A 16,594-nucleotide genomic window follows, 5' to 3' on the forward strand; every position below is an offset into this window, starting at 1 on the left:
GTCATCGAAAACGCGAATAAGAAATATCTCCTTTGTTTCTATTCATACTACGGCCTATATAATCATGAATTATTATGTAGAAACCTAAGTTTGTAGGAGAACATTTATAGATGTATATGACGAATTCTGAATTCGTTGCTTTTTAATTTTCAGAACCTTACAATGTATTGGAGTAAACTACATAAAGTGGAAAGTATTTCGAAGACTGAATTGTTCGAACAAGGATCTCCCTCTCTATTTATCTCTCTCATTCTTACAAGGATATGATATTATATCACCAGACGATATTGTACAACGTATTCAAGACATCAAATATTCGGCAAGCCAATGACAAAATGTATATATGATGCATCCCTTCAAGATTTATAATGACTCCTGTTTAATTAAATCATAAACAACTGTTATATTAAGCTAACTCTATGTTTGCAATAACAAAAATACGAATTATTTCTTTAATAAGTATTGACAGTGAGGACACGCTTCAGAAAAACTATCCGTAAGTTCTAGACCCAAATGTGATGCTAAAGAACCTGCTTATCTAAACGACTACATCAGACAGTGAGTTCATCTTCGCCAGCTAAGGGTTTACGATCCGCTCCGCTTCTCTGTATACCCTTAGCTGCTTTAGAGCGAATTTCGTAGATTTGAGTGGTGCCCTCTAACAGATGGAGAAAACAACCCTGTTTGGATTACATCTTGCTTATCCAATGAAAATACGTGTTTCAGCTACTGTTTAAAAGTTTTTTAGAAATGGATGCACTCAGAGAATGACGCAATGTGGTAGGCAAATAATTCAAAATATTAATAATAAGTTAACTATCTCTTAATTCATAGTTGAAAAAAGAAATCGGTGAGAACATTATTTAAAAAATAAACATGTAGTGAACAAATGAAACACTTGAAGTTGTTGAGTCTACGTCTAAAAATAACCCAATGCGTGTAAGGTGAATTGCAAATTGAGAAAAATATAGCTCTGGTGCAACTGTTTAAATCTGAGATAGATAGCACATAAAACAACGAATTACAAGAGGTGTTTGATATTAAATTTATGGTACGGTACTGTAGTAAATAAAATGCACTTTTACGCAGATGAAACTCTTGTCTGGTTTCAGTTATCTTAGAAAGTCCCTGATCTTGTTGATCGTATACACGTTTGGGCATATATATAGTACATACTTCTATGGTGATGATTTAGACATTTTAAAATACGGATGTATATCTAATTGCTGTTATAAAATTTAGAAATTCATTTCAAAATTAAGGATTATCTCCCTTATGCATAGCTCTTATCCTTAGACGAATTTGATTCCACTTTTTTTGGCACGCTGTTTTTCGCTATAACAGCTCTAAAACTTCATTGCTATTTCGGATTTCAAACATTTCGGTTGAGCATCACTGAAGAGACATTATTTGTCGAAATGCGCATCTGGTGCATCAAAATTGGTACCGTATAAGTTTTACATTATGACCCCTGGGTCGAGGCCTCTGCTGGTGGACTGTTAGTCCCCGAGAGTCTCTACAGCTCAGTAGTTAATTACTTCGTTAGTAGCTTGAAAATTCGGATGTATATTTAATTGCTGTTATATAATTTAGAAATTCATTTCAAAATGAAGGATTATTTCCTCCATGCATAGCTCTTATCCTTAGACGAATTTGACTATAACAGCTCTAAAACTTCATTGCTATATCGGATTTCAAACATTTCGGTTGATCATCACTGAAGAGACATTATTTGTCGAAATGCGCATCTGGTGCATCAAAATTGGTACCGTATACGTTTTACATACAAACATCGTCTCATAAGTAATATAGTTTAAACAACACTTTCCATCTTTGTTTCTTGGGTGAAAAGATATGTATTTATTTGTCTTCCCCGAAGGTACATCTGAAATGCATGTTGTACAGTAACAGATATATTTCTACTTATGGGTTCTAGTAATGCAGTTTCCGTTTACATTATCTCTATAATGTGCTCTCACAGAGGACACTACGGCGTCGTGCCCGGATTATATATCAGGTTTATTTGTTGACGACGACATTCACTTCGTTCTGACTTATCTGTTGATCATATGACATATTCTAAAGTTGTTACAAAATCAGAATATAATACGATATTTTTTTCTAAACGTAAATCGTCGAAGCAAAACGACTACTGAAGAGTTTTAATACACAACACATGTACCTTTTTTTCAAATAGCATAAATTCTTCCTCATTCTTAATTGCAAGTTTTCTTTCATGTGATATTTAGTTGAAACAACGACCAATCGCAGCCTTTTTTGTTCTAGCGTCTTCATACCTCCTTTTTTCAGCGATATCTTATCGATACACATAAAAGTACACATCACGAAATTTTGCTTTCTGAATCCCATGGTACAATAATTCAAGATTAGTCATGCTTGTAAAGTATTTTGAAAATCGCCTTTATTAACAAACATTAAACAGATAGTCCTGAAAAAATAAGGTTTGACCTAAAACGAATGGCAGCAGAAAGTGTCTATGCAAGATTCTTTAACGAACTCGTAATAACAACACCCCCAAAACATCGGATAAAATCGTACATATGTTAATATATTTAAAGCATTTCCCTTCAAACGAATTAGGATTAGGAAGATTAGGCATCGGATTCTTTTTGGTTGGCCAATAGCTTTTAACGAGGTAGTACAGGGAAATGTGTCATTTCCTGTATACACTCAGAGTTACCTGTACACGACGGTTGGGTGTTGTTTCACAATGCAAGGAGACGGAGAAAATCAGATTGTCATTTTAAGCTACATTTTCTATTAAATGTCCATTCAATGAGAAAGAATTGTAACATTACACATGTGCACCGCCATTTACGATATGCTTGCTAACAAAAACATGTAGTTACTCTGTTAATGTCGTTTGGATTGAAGTCACATGTTTTAATTCGGGTTGACACGTAGAACAATTTTCCAATGATGATGTATGGGTACTATATTTGTAAATCCTACGTCTGTTTCAATTTGTTTTTTCGTGTGATATGTAATTTGCCGACAAAAATTAAAAATAATTTTATATATCCCTAGCTTCGATAGCCTGGTAGTTCCCGGTAAATATCTTAATGATGTAAAACTTATACGTAACAAATTTTTTATGCACCAGATGCGCATTTCGACAAATAAAGTCTATTCAGTGATGCTCAACCGAAATGTTTGAAATCCGAAATAACAATGAAGTTTTAGAGCTATTATAGCCAAAAAGAGCGTGCCAAAAAAAAAGTGGAGTCAAATTCGTCTAAGGCTAAGATAAAATATACCTTAAAACAGCAATAAAGGTAAGGAAAAATAAAAAAAAATGTAAACAATATGTGAGACGGTAAAAAATTCTTTATTTTGAGGTAAAGATGATGGAATATTATGACACGTTTCAAAATTATTAAATTTGCTCTTGCAGGAAAATAAATTGCCCGCATTTCCCGGCTTTTGAATAATAAATACATGCTAACCCCAGCTTTCTCTAATATGCATGAAGAATAGTACGCCTGTTTATTGCTGTGTATGCTAGTTTATTCCGGCTCGGCTTGTTCACTTTAAATCAAGTTGATGTCTTCAAATGTGAAATTAATACTGATAGTATGTATTTTGTATCATGGTTGAAATCGCAGGCCTTTGTACTTCCACAACATATATTGTGTCATTGTGGAATTTGTAACCCGATTGTACAGAGGTTTAATACAATCTAAAGTTGCAAGCCATTTCTTGAGGAGATAAATATCATTCAAAGTTAGTAGTTTAATACTTGCTTTTCATAACCTTCTTACCATCAGAGGCTCGCTCATCCCGTTATTCATGTTTATGTATTAAACCAACTCGGGCAAATTCATGAATTGATTGTTTGATTGATTGATTGATGTTGTCTGCCAAACTCAAACTTTTTTTTGCAGTTATCTGGCGGCGCATATTTTTATTGGTGGAAGAAATAACCCAGATACAATTTAACTGGGAAGAGACCACCGACCTTCCTAAAGTAAACTGGGAAACCTTCTCACTTCCCCGGCGCGAGCGGATTTCGAACCCGTGCCGACCAGAGGTGAGAGGCCATGTGAACTGGGTTACTGTCATCAAAAACGCGTATAAGAGCTATTTTCCTTGTTTCCATTCATACTACGGTCTATATAATCATGAATTATTATGTAGAAACCTAATTTTGTATGAGAACATTTATGGATGTATATGACGAATTCTGAACTCGTTGCTTTTTAATTGTCAGAACATTATAATGTATCGAAGTGATACTACATAAAGTGGAAAGTATTTCGAAGACTGAATTGTTCGAACAAGGATCTCCCCCTCTATTTATCTCTCTCATTCATACAAGGATATGATATTACATCACCAGACGATATTGTACAATGTATTCAAGACATCAAATATTCGGCAAGCCAACGACAGCAAAATGTATATATGATACATCCCTTTAAGATTCATAATGACTCCTGTTTAATTAAATTATAAGCCCCTGCTATATTAAGCTAATTCTATGTTTGCAATAACAAAGATACGAATTATTTCTTTAATAAGTATTGACAATGAGGACAAGCTTTAGAACAACTATCCGTAAGCTATAGACCTAATTGTGATGTTAAAGAACCTGTCTATTTAAACGCCTACATCAGACATTGAGTTCATCTTCACTAGCTAAGGGTTTACGATCCGCTAAGCTTCTTTATATACCCATGGCTGCTTTAGAGCGATTTTCGTAGCTTTGGGTGGTGCCCCTAGTGGATGGAGAAAACAACCGTTTGGATTACATCATGCTTATCCAATGAAAATACGTATTTCACCTACTGTTTAAAAGTTGTTTAGAAATGGATGCGCTCAGAGAATGACGCAATGTGGTATGCAAATAATTCAAAATATTAATAATAAATAAACAATCTCATAATTTCATAGTTGAAAAAAGAAAGTGAGAATATTATATAAAAAATAAACATGTGGTGAACCAATGAAACACTTGAAGTCATTGTGTCCATGTTTTAAAACAACCCATCGCGTGTAAGGTGAATTAAAAATTGAGGAAAATATATCTCTGGCGCAATGTCTAAATCAGGGATAGAGAGCACATAAAAGAATGAATTACAAGAGATATTTGATATTAAATTTATGGTACGGTACTTTAGTAAATAAAATGCACTTCTTCACGCAAATGAAATTATTGTCTGGTTTCAGTTATTTTAGAATGTCCCTGAACTTCCTGTTCATTTACACGTTTGGTCAGATATATAGTATATACATGTACTTCTATGGTGATGTTTTACACATACAAACATCGTCTCATAAATAATTTAGTTTAAACAACTATTTCCATCTTTGTTTCTTGGGTGAAAATATGTGTATTTATTTGCGGACAATTTGCTCAACACTTGTCTTCCCCGAAGGTACAACAGAAATGCGTGTTGTACAGTAACAGATATATTTCTACTTATGGGTTCCAGTAATTCAATTTCCGTTTACATTATCTCTATAATGTGCTCTCACAGAGGACACTACGGCGTCGTGCCCGGATTATATATCAGGTTTATTTGTTGACGACGACATTCACTTCGTTCTGACTTATCTGTTGATCATATGACATATTTTAAAGTAGTTACAAAATCTAGAAATAATACGATATTTTTCTAAACGTAAATCGTCGAAGCAGAACTACTACTGAAGAGTTTTAATACACCACATATTTACCTTTTTTCAAATAACATAAATTCTTCATTATTCTTAATTGCAATTTTTCTTTCATGTGATATTTAGTTAAGAAAACGACCAATCGGAGTCTTGTTTTGTTCTAGCGTCTCCATACATCCTTTCGATATCGTATCAATACAAATAAAACAAGATATCATGAGATTTTGTTTTCTGAATCCCATGGTCCAATAATTCAAGATTGGTCATGCTTGTGAAATATTTTGAAAATAGTATGTATTAACAAACATTAAACAGATAGTCCTGGAAAAATAAGGTTTGACCTAAAACGAATGACAGCAGAACGTGCCTTTGCTAGATTCTTTAATGAACTCGTAATAACAACACCCTAAAAACATCGGACAAATCGTACATACGTTCATAGATTTAAAGCATTCCCCTTCAAACGAATTAGGATTAGGAAGATTAGGCATCGGATTTTTTTTTGGGTGGCCAATAGCTTTTAACGAGGTAGTACAGGGAATCAACTTCAGAGAAGCAATGACAGAAATGTGTCATTTCCTGTATACACTCAGAGTTACATGTACACGACGGCTGGGTGTTGTTTCACAATGCAAGGAGACGGAGAAAATCATATTGTCATTTTAACCTACATTTTGTATTCAATGAGAAAGAATTGTAACATTACACGTGCACCGCCATTTACGACATTTTTGCTAACACAAATATGTAGTTACTCTGTTCATGTGGTTTGGATTGAAGTCACATGTTTTTATTCGGGTTGACACGTCGAACAATTTTCAAATGATGATATAAGCGTACTATATTTGTAAATCCTACGTCCGTTTCAATATCTTTTTTTCTTTCATGCCGACAAGAATTAAAAATAATTTTATATATTCACAGTTGCGATAGCCTGGTAGTTCCCGGTGATTATCTTTATGATACAATATACCTTTAAACAGAAATTAAGGTAAGAACTTCATCAAAATTAAAAATGTCAACAATATATGGAACGGTATAAATTTCTTTATTTTGATGTAAAGACGATGGAAATTATGACGCGTTTCAAAATTATTAAATTTGCTCTTGCAGGAAAATGAATTCCTCGGATTTTTCCGCTTTTGAATAAAAAAATGCATGCTAACCTCAGCTTTCTCTAATATGTATGAGGACTAGCATGCCTGTGTATCGCTGTGTATGATAGTTTATTCCAGTTCAGCTTGTTAGCTTTAAATAAAGGTGAACTCTTCAAATGTGAAATTAATACTGATAGTATATATCTAGTATCATGGGTGAAATCGCAGGCCTTTGTACTTCCACAAGTTATGTTGTGTCATTTTGGAATATGTAACCCGTTTGTACAGGATTTTAATACAATCTAAAGTTGCAAGCCATTTCCTGAGGAGATAAATATCATTCAAAGCTAGTAGTTTAACATTTGCTTTTCATAACCTTCATACCATCACAGGCTCGCTCATCCCGTTATTCATGTTGATGAATTAAACCAACTCGGGCAAATTGATTGATTAATTGATTGGTTGATGTTTTCCGGCAAACTAAAAATATTTACTGTTATCTGGTGGCGACCATTTTTTATTGGTGGAAGAGCGAATCCATACACAATGTAACTGGGAAGAGACCGCCGATCTTCCTAAAGTAAACTGGGAAACTTTCTCACTTCCCGGCGCGAGCGGCATTCGAACCCGTGCCGACCAGAGGTGAAAGGCCATGTGAAATGAGTTACTGTCATCAACAACGCGAATAAGAGATCTTCCCCCTGTTTCCATTCATACCAAGGCCTATATAATCATGAATTATTATGTAGCAACCTAATTTTGTATGAGAACATTTATAGATATATATGACGAATTCTGAATTCGTTGCTTTTTTAATTTTCAGAACCTTACAATGTTTTGGAGTAAACTACATCAAGTAAAAAGTACTTCGAAGACTGAATTGTTCGAACAAGGATCTCCCTCTCTATTTTTCTCTCTCCTTCATACAAGGATATGATATTATATCACCAGACGATATTGTACAGCGTATTCAAGACATCAAATATTCGGCAAGCCAATGACAAAATGTATATATGATGCATCCCTTCAAGATTTATAATGACTCCTGTTTAATTAAATAATAAACCACTGCTATATTAAGGTAAATTTATGTTTGCAATATCAAATATACGATTATTTCTTTAATAAGTATTGACAGTGAGGACAAGCTTCAAAACAACTATCCGTGATCTCTAGACATAATTGTGATGTTGAAAAGCTTGTCTATCTAAAAGACTGAGTTCATCTGCGCTAGCTAAGGATTACGATCCGCTCCGCTTATTTATATACCCTTGGCTGCTTTAGAGCGATTTTCGTAACTTTGAGTGGTGCCCTCTAGCGGATGGAGAAAACAACCCCATTTGGATTGCATCTTGCTTATCCAATGAAAATATGTGTTTCAACTACTGTTTAAAAGGTGTTTAGAAATAGATGCGCTCAGAGAATGAGGCAATGTGGTATGCAAATCATACAAAATATTAATAATAGATTAACTATATCTTAATTGCATACTTGAAAAAGAAATCAATGAGAACATTATTTAGAAAATAAACATGTGATGAACCAATGAAATACTTGTACTCGTAGAGTTTTCGTCTAAGAATAACCCAACGCGTGTTAGGTGAATTACAAATTGAGGAAAATATAGTTCTGGTGCAACTGTCTAAATCTGGGATATATAGAACATAAAACAACGAAACACAAGAGATGTTTGATATTAAATTTAGTGTACGGTACTGTAGTAAATAAAATGCACTTCTTCACGCATATGAAATTCGTGTCTGGTTTCAGTTATTTTAGAAAGTCCCTGAACTTGTTGTTCATATACACGTTTGTGCAGTATATAGCACATACTTCTATGGTGATGTTTTAGACATACAAACATCGTCTCATAAATAATATAGTTTAAACAACTCTTTCCTTTTCCCTTTGTTTCTTGGGTGAAAATATTTGTATTAATTTGCGGACAATTTGATCAACACTTTCCGGAAGGTACAACAGAAATGCATGATATACACTAACAGGTATATTTCTACTTGTGGGTTCCAGTAATACAGTTCCCGTTTACATTATCTCTATAATGTGCTCTCACAGAGGACACTGCAGCGTCGTGCCCGGATTATATATCAGGTTTATTTGTTGACGACGACATTCACTTCGTTCCGACTTATCTGTTGATCATATGACATATTCTAAAGTAGTAATAAAATCGAAACATAATACGATATTTTTCTAAACGTAAATCGTCGAAGCAGGACGACTACTGAAGAGTTTTAATTTACTACACATATACCCTTTTTCAAATAGCATACATTCTTCATTATTCTTATTTGCAAGTTTTCTTTCTAGTGCTATTTAGTTAATACAACGACCAATCGCAGTATTTATAAAAATATTTTTTAAAATCGCCTTTAATAACGAAAATTCAACGGATAGTCCTGGAAAGATAAGGTTTCACCTTAAAAAAAATGACAGCAGAAAGTGTCTATGCAAGATTCTTGAATGAACTCGTAATGACAACACACAAAAACATCGGACAAAATCGTACGTATTTTTTATAGATTTAAAGCTTTTCCCTTCAAACAAATTAAGATTAGGAAAATCGGGCATTGCATTTTTTGGGGAGGCTAGTAGCTTTCACCTAGGTAGTACAGGGAATCAATTTCAAAAAAGCAATGACAAAAATGTGTCATTTCCTGTATACACTCAGAGTTACCTGTGCAGGTCTGCTGGGTGTTGTTTCGGAATGCAAGAAGACGCTAACAATTTTTGTCATTTTAACCTACATTTTGTATTAAATGTCATTTCAATGAGAAAGAATTGTAACATTACACATGTCCACCGCCCTTTACAATATGTTTACTGTCAAAATATGTACGTCCTATTTTAATGGGGTTTGGATTGAAGTCACATGATTTTATTCGGGTTGACAAGTCGAACCATTTTTCAAATGATGATATAAGTATACTATATTATATTTGTAAATCCTACGTCCTTTTAAATATTTTTCTATCTTATGATATGCATAATTTGTCGACAAGAATTATAAAGATTTTTATATATCCATATTTTCGATAACCTGGTAGTTCCCGGTAAATATGTTCATAATACAATATACCCTTAAACACGAATTCAGGTAAACACCTCATTAAAAATTACAAAATGTCAACAATATGTTGGAGGGTATCAATTTCTTATTTTGAGATAATTATGACGGAATATAATGACACGTTTAAAAACTATCAAAGTTGTTCTTGTGGGAAAATAAATTCCCCGCAGTTATGTACTTGTGAATAATAAATGTCAGCCACGCCCAGCTTTCTCTAACATGCATGAGGAATAGCATGCCTGTGTATCGCTATGTATACTAGTTTATTCTGGCTCAGCTAGTTAACTTTAAATAAAGGTGAACTCTTCAATATCTATTGTGTCATTGTGGAATTTGTAACCCGTTTGTACAGAAGTTTAATACAATCTAAGGTTGTAAGTCATTTCTTAAGGAGATAAATATCATTCGAAGCTAGTAGTTTGATATTTTCTTTTCATAACCCCCACATCACCACTGGCTCGCTCATCCCGTTATTCATGTTTATAGAATTAAACCAACTCTATAAATTCCATGATTGATTGATTAATGTTCTCCACAACACTCAACAATTTTTCAGTTATCTGGTAGCGCCAATTTTTTATTGTTTGAAGAGAGAACTCAGATACAATAAACCTGGGAAGAGACCACCGACCTTCCAAATGTAAACTGGAAAACTTTCTCACTTCCCGGCGCGAGCGGCATTCGAACCCGTGCCGACCAGAGGTGAGAGTCCATGTGAACTGAGTTACTGTCATCAAAAACGTGAATAAGAAATATTTCCCTTGTTTTCATTCATACCACGGCCTATATATTCATGAATTATTATGTAGCAACCTAATTCTGTAGGAGAACATTTCTGGATGTATATGACGAATTCTGAGTTCGTTCCTTATTAATTTTCAGATGTATTGGAGCAAACTAAATAAAGTGGAAAGTATTTCGAAGACTGAATTGTTCGAACAAGGACCTCTTTATTTATCTCTCTCCTTCATACAAGGATATGATATGATATCACCAGACGATGGTGTACACCGTATTGAACACATTAAATATTCGGCAAGACTACGACAGCAATATATATATATATATGATACATCCCTTCAAGATTCATAATGACTCCTCTTTAATTAAATTATAAGTCCCTGCTATATTAAGCTAACTCTATATGTGCAATAACAAAGATACGATTATTTCTTTAATAAGTATTGACAGTGAGGACAAGCTTTAGAACAACTATCTGTAAGCTATATACCTAATTGTGATGTTAAGGAACCTCATTATCTCAAAGACAACATCAGACATCTTACTGGGTAATTTTCATCATTTGTGTTTAATTTCGGATAGGTCAATTTTGCTACTGTATAATGAGTTCCATGTAAAGATTTTCTTTAGTGAGTGTGAACTCTCATTTTAAGAAAAAGGCATGTTGATTGTTTATGATTCGCATGTTTTATGTTGCACGTCACTTCCGTTATTAAATGACTTTATGAAGGTAGCTACATCATAATGTGACTTATCAATATTGATGGTTAAAAGTGGAAAAACTGTATTAATATCCGCTCAGTATAGTTTAATTTGATTAATAACCAAACAAAATGTAGATGTTGCCAACTTTTAAAAGATGTCAGACATAAAGAAATAGAAGTATACATCAACATCCGAAAAACACACATTTTGGTTACACAGAAAAATAAAAATAGATAAAAACTTGAAATAACAAAATATAAATATCAACAGTTTTAAAAAAACTGCTATTTCATAAATATGTATAGATTAATTATGGATATTTGGGAAACCAATTTATAATAGACATCCAGTAGAGGAAATTCCAGCATAGGAGTTATTGCCCTTGACACCATTTTCTAAATCATAAATAATTGATTATCTATGGAAAATAGAAACTTTTTTCAGTATCAATAATTTATCAGATTTTTTATTATATCCAGTGAATGTAAAACTTATACAGTACTAATTTTGAGGCACCAGATGCGCATTTCGACAAATTATGTCTCTTCAGTGATGCTAAATCGAATAAAATTCCTCAAAAAGATATATTTCTTCAATGCGCAAAGTTTATATTATTAATTTTTTTGTAAAAACCTATGATATCACATGATGATCGATCAACATTAAATGCACGTGGTGTTTTTGTGGCTCTTTGAAAACGCCTCATGCTTGCATGTTAGCCCAGCTTATTTACGCTCGGAAACTTTCAATGAATTGAATGGCTATATCAAGACACTGTATTATAGCTATGAAAACTATAATTGCCTGATGTATCGCTGTCTTACCCTAGATTCTAAGACATGGTTGCAAGATTTTGATTTAAAGAATGGTTAGCATTACAAGATATGTTTTCCATTAGTTTTATATTTTTATATTATTACATTTTAGCATTTAAAATGAATTGCAACAGGATATAACTTACCGGATTTTGTTGTTGTTTATAGAGAGCTTCTTTTTTTTTTATCTTATTGTTTTCGAATTTTTCCGATATATACATGATCATATTTCGTATTTTACACTTTTGATTAATATCGACTCAGCATAAAGACGAGACTCATTGTGGATGAATAACTGAAGTTTTAGGACGACAATGTCCTTTGATACGAATCACTCACAATACACACCACTGCTCACTCAAGGAAGGCGTATAACAGGTAAACAGCTGTCCCAGTAAACCAATTTTTAACCCTGGTTTCACGGAATTCAGTTGTTACAGAATTCTTGGTAACCAACATATCTACGTATTCTATTTTTGTATTGCTCTTTACCCGGATATCAAATTCTATTTTCTATCTGGCGGTGACACATAGAAATACATACATTATTATCACCCTATTGTTGAAACCCTTGAATAACCATCTTGCATGTCGGTAGCTGTCCCGATTTAAACACTGATCATACGCAGGAAAGGCTGTTGTGTGAAACAGATCCTATTTATCACATGACCAAATAACTAATTAATAAGATATTTAATAAAAGGTCTTCCTTTGTTTAACATACTTGTGTTATTCATAGATAATGATGTGGTGGTGAATCTTCTATATTTATACAGATTCAATGATCAATGAACGATATTATATTTCAAGCGCATAATGGATTGAATTTCATAAGAGGAAATTTAATTGACAAGGTGTACTCATGTGTCAATTCATTCATGTGCTACATCTAACTGCATTGTTTAACTAAAGTGGTTTTGGAGGTGTCTGTAATAATTTTATATTTCAGAGAGAAATCTTATTGAAAATGTGCACAATTAGTTACAATGTAAATAATTTATCTTTTTTATATATTTCCTATTTTGAAGGGAGTGTTTCTGCCAGCCCTTTCTTTCTCGGTGTTGCTAAAACGCGAGACAGAAAACCGAACGAATTTTAACAATTAAATTGTAGCAAAGATATTACCAAACAAAATCGGTAAATATGCTTTATCTTAATTGATCTTAATTAAACTCATTTCTTAGGAATTTTTTACAAGCTATAAAACAACATTATCTTAGATTCTACATTATGAATTGATAAACTGAAGTTAAATATTTGTAGAAGAGTAGACAAAACATTTGATGATAATATTGTAATGTTGGTATTGATTGAGGTGTTAGCAAACAGCGACACCTATAGGTAGATAATGGAAAACACACAAGGATTTTTCTGCCCCCTCTCGTGGTAAAACGTCTTTAACGCACATGTATTCAGATATATTACAGTGTGTGTGTGTGTGTGTGTGTGTGTGTGTGTGTGTGTGTCTATGTGTATGTACTTACAACAACAATTCATGATCGTACTAAGGTAGGTATTGATAGCTATCCATAAGAACACTAATCGAATTTGCCCCAGTTGTATTTATCATAACATTTGGCACATGTTTTGTGATTTTACCTCAGTTGTATTTATCATGACATTTGGCACATGTTTTGTGAATTTACCTCAGTTGTATTTATCATGACATTTGGTACATGTTTTGTGTTTGATTTATCAATGTTATGTTTAACTACCAGGAACTTGATGGCCATAGAACTCCAATTCTAAATAATCGATGACTTTTTGGCGGTTTATCTCCAAGTTGATTTATTATTTGAATGGATAATGTAATTGCCTTTCGATTCAATTCAAACTTGAATTCACCGTTAGCCTTTTAACTATTTCATACATGTATATCATGGAATAAATATGTTAATTTCTTTGACTAGGGTTATAAACTTAATTTTAGTTTTCATTAGATGTGCATCTTTTTCTTCTCGTTTTCTTTTCCTTTCTTTTCTTTTTTACTAGACCCCTTTGGCATACATGTTTATTACACCAGCTGTAGAGCTAACATTAAGTTCAATTGTCTGAAAAAAAAATATGTACGGGTATTGAAAGAAATTCCGATTTGAAAAAAAAGTTTCACTTGAGGTGAATTGCTGTAAAATTCATTTCATCGTTTTCGGCGTTGTTTAGGGGATGGGTTGGGGTAGGTGGCAGTACAGGCACTTGTTTCATACATGGACCCCCTTGCTAATGATAGTGGTATTATTAAGGATTTGGCCATGTATGAAACAAGTGCCTGTGGGTGGCAGCCAGAATGAAATAATATAATTTGAAAGGTGTAATGACAATTCAAGTCTTTATTTTCAGTATCTATCGGGGCGGGGTAAGAAAATTACAAAGTCAGAAGCTGGGATAAAGAGCGGTATCCACAGGCTTTTGCTTAATATTATTCATAACAAGTTATAATTGTTCTACAATGCATATGAAACGGTGGGTTATCTGGGTGATTTCCCATTCTCTCTGTAATTTCTGCTTCCTTTCTTCAACATAAGCTTTTGGATTTTACAAAATGCTGATATCATCCTAATATTATTGCATACGATATTTTCCTTTTTCCGTTCAGTTCTTTTTCCCGTTACATTTTCTGTTCCGCGTTTTAACAACACTCGTTTGTAGAAGACAGGAACGATGATACGAAACAATAGGTGTTAACACAAAACTGACACAGATACATTCCACACTAATCTTCATCCTTCTACATCACTAGTTTCCATATCAGTATTTTGGTGTTATAAACGATTGTACCATTTCTTGTATATGAACAAAATGATCGATAACAGATACTTATTTTACTTAGACAATTTGGTAGAAAATCTTACAATTAAAGTTTGCGCAAAGCATCTTGTACTTCCCCTGGGCACAAATTGGTACTTAACAGTGGCGGATTTAGAGGGCCGAACCCCCCCCCCCCTTAATTTTTTTTTCAAATTGAAGGTATATCGTGGTATTTTGTTTAGAGAAATGTACCAAATGATAATTGAAGCAATAATTTCTTCCACCCCCGGAGCAATAAATGACAATTCTTTTGATTTCTTGAATTACTTTATTGGGCGAACTTAGTTTTTTTTTTAAAACCCTTAACATTAGCGTCATTTTATTATTTTCACATTATCAAAATTGATAGACAATAGTACAAATGACTAAATAGGAGACATATTCCAAGCCCTATCAAATCTGTAAAATTGCAAGAGCTCCCAGCCTTATAAAGTCCCCCCCCGCTCCGTGACCACAATTCCTGGATCCGCCCCTGCTTCATTAGTTAATGTGATTGCGGATGCATATGAGGCAGAATATTTCAAAGTAGTTCTAAATTATTAGAAAAAAACCCATCTTTTTTGTGTTCATCAACTCAATACTTTGATTTAGATACACAGCTTTATTTGTCATCAATATTACTTTCAATCATATATCGATTAAATTTATCCCATTGAACTTGAAATACGGATGGAATACACCGCAACATATTCCATACCCCCTTCATATTTGGATGATTATTGAATATAGAGGTTAAAGGTAAATCAGATTTATTACAAACGTGGTGTCATTGTCTTGTGGTCGGTTTTTCATTGTTACAGAAATTATATCACATTAGTAACAAGCCAGCATCGCACATTAGTAATCAGCCAGTTTCCATCACTTACCTGTTTTCTTCAAAACTCAGCGTACATCAGTTTCAGAGGTGTCCATTTTAGAACTATTTTACCGACAGTCTGTTCAACTTCCGCATCGGTTTGTCACAGTGTTATAACCATGGAATGTAGATAGTAGGGTGTGTATTAAAATGTCGTAGTGTTCAGAGCAGAACACAAAAGACAGGATTTTAAGTGATACATCCGATGTAGCATTGTGTAAAGTGGATGTCTAATACATTGAAAGCGAAATCACAAAGCCCAATACTTTAGTGTCTTTCTGTTAATGTGAATTTGATCATATCCTTGTAGACTACGCAACAGATGATAAAATACCACCGTAAAAGTAAACTTAGTCTTGCATTAAACAAATCCTACCTATACCACCGTAACTTCACAGGTTTAAATTAAAAAAAAGTAAACGAAAGTGTGCATTTCCATTGATTTTGCAGTACAGATTGCTATAGAATTTAGCTAAATCTTATAGGTAGAACCGATTTTTTTTTTCTAAGTAATAAGATTATTTTTCTTCCAAACAATTTTACAACAGGGGAGTAAATATCATGAAGAACCTGCTTACCGTATAGAGGTAATTTTCGACACTGAAATTTACATATTGGAATTATAAATTAAACGACCACTTCGCACATCAAACACTAATACATCTGAATCACTACATGACAAATAAAAAGTCTTAACTTAAATTGATACTTAGATTTTACTCATATTTTGACTGCTGAAATAAAGGAAAAGTTAAAAGTAAATTTGATCTATCCAAGACTGATGATTAAAATGTACATTTCAGTTTCACCTACAGCTAGCTTTAGACTTTTCTTATTATCAAAAATA

General features: G+C 33.4%; 1 protein-coding gene across 1 annotated transcript in view; it reads right to left on the reverse strand.

Moving 5' to 3' along the window:
- The window catches only part of LOC125675812 (uncharacterized), a 133,162-nt gene extending 117,296 nt beyond the window's left edge, over positions 1–15,866 (reverse strand). The window contains exon 1 of the mRNA XM_056159464.1: positions 15,758–15,866. The gene's annotated coding sequence lies outside the window, so the exon portion shown is untranslated. The remainder of the gene's footprint in view (positions 1–15,757) is intronic.
- Positions 15,867–16,594: the final 728 nt, after the last annotated feature.

Source organism: Ostrea edulis, chromosome 3 (genome assembly GCF_947568905.1).
Source record: "Ostrea edulis chromosome 3, xbOstEdul1.1, whole genome shotgun sequence".
In the NCBI taxonomy this organism is placed as follows: domain Eukaryota; kingdom Metazoa; phylum Mollusca; class Bivalvia; order Ostreida; family Ostreidae; genus Ostrea; species Ostrea edulis.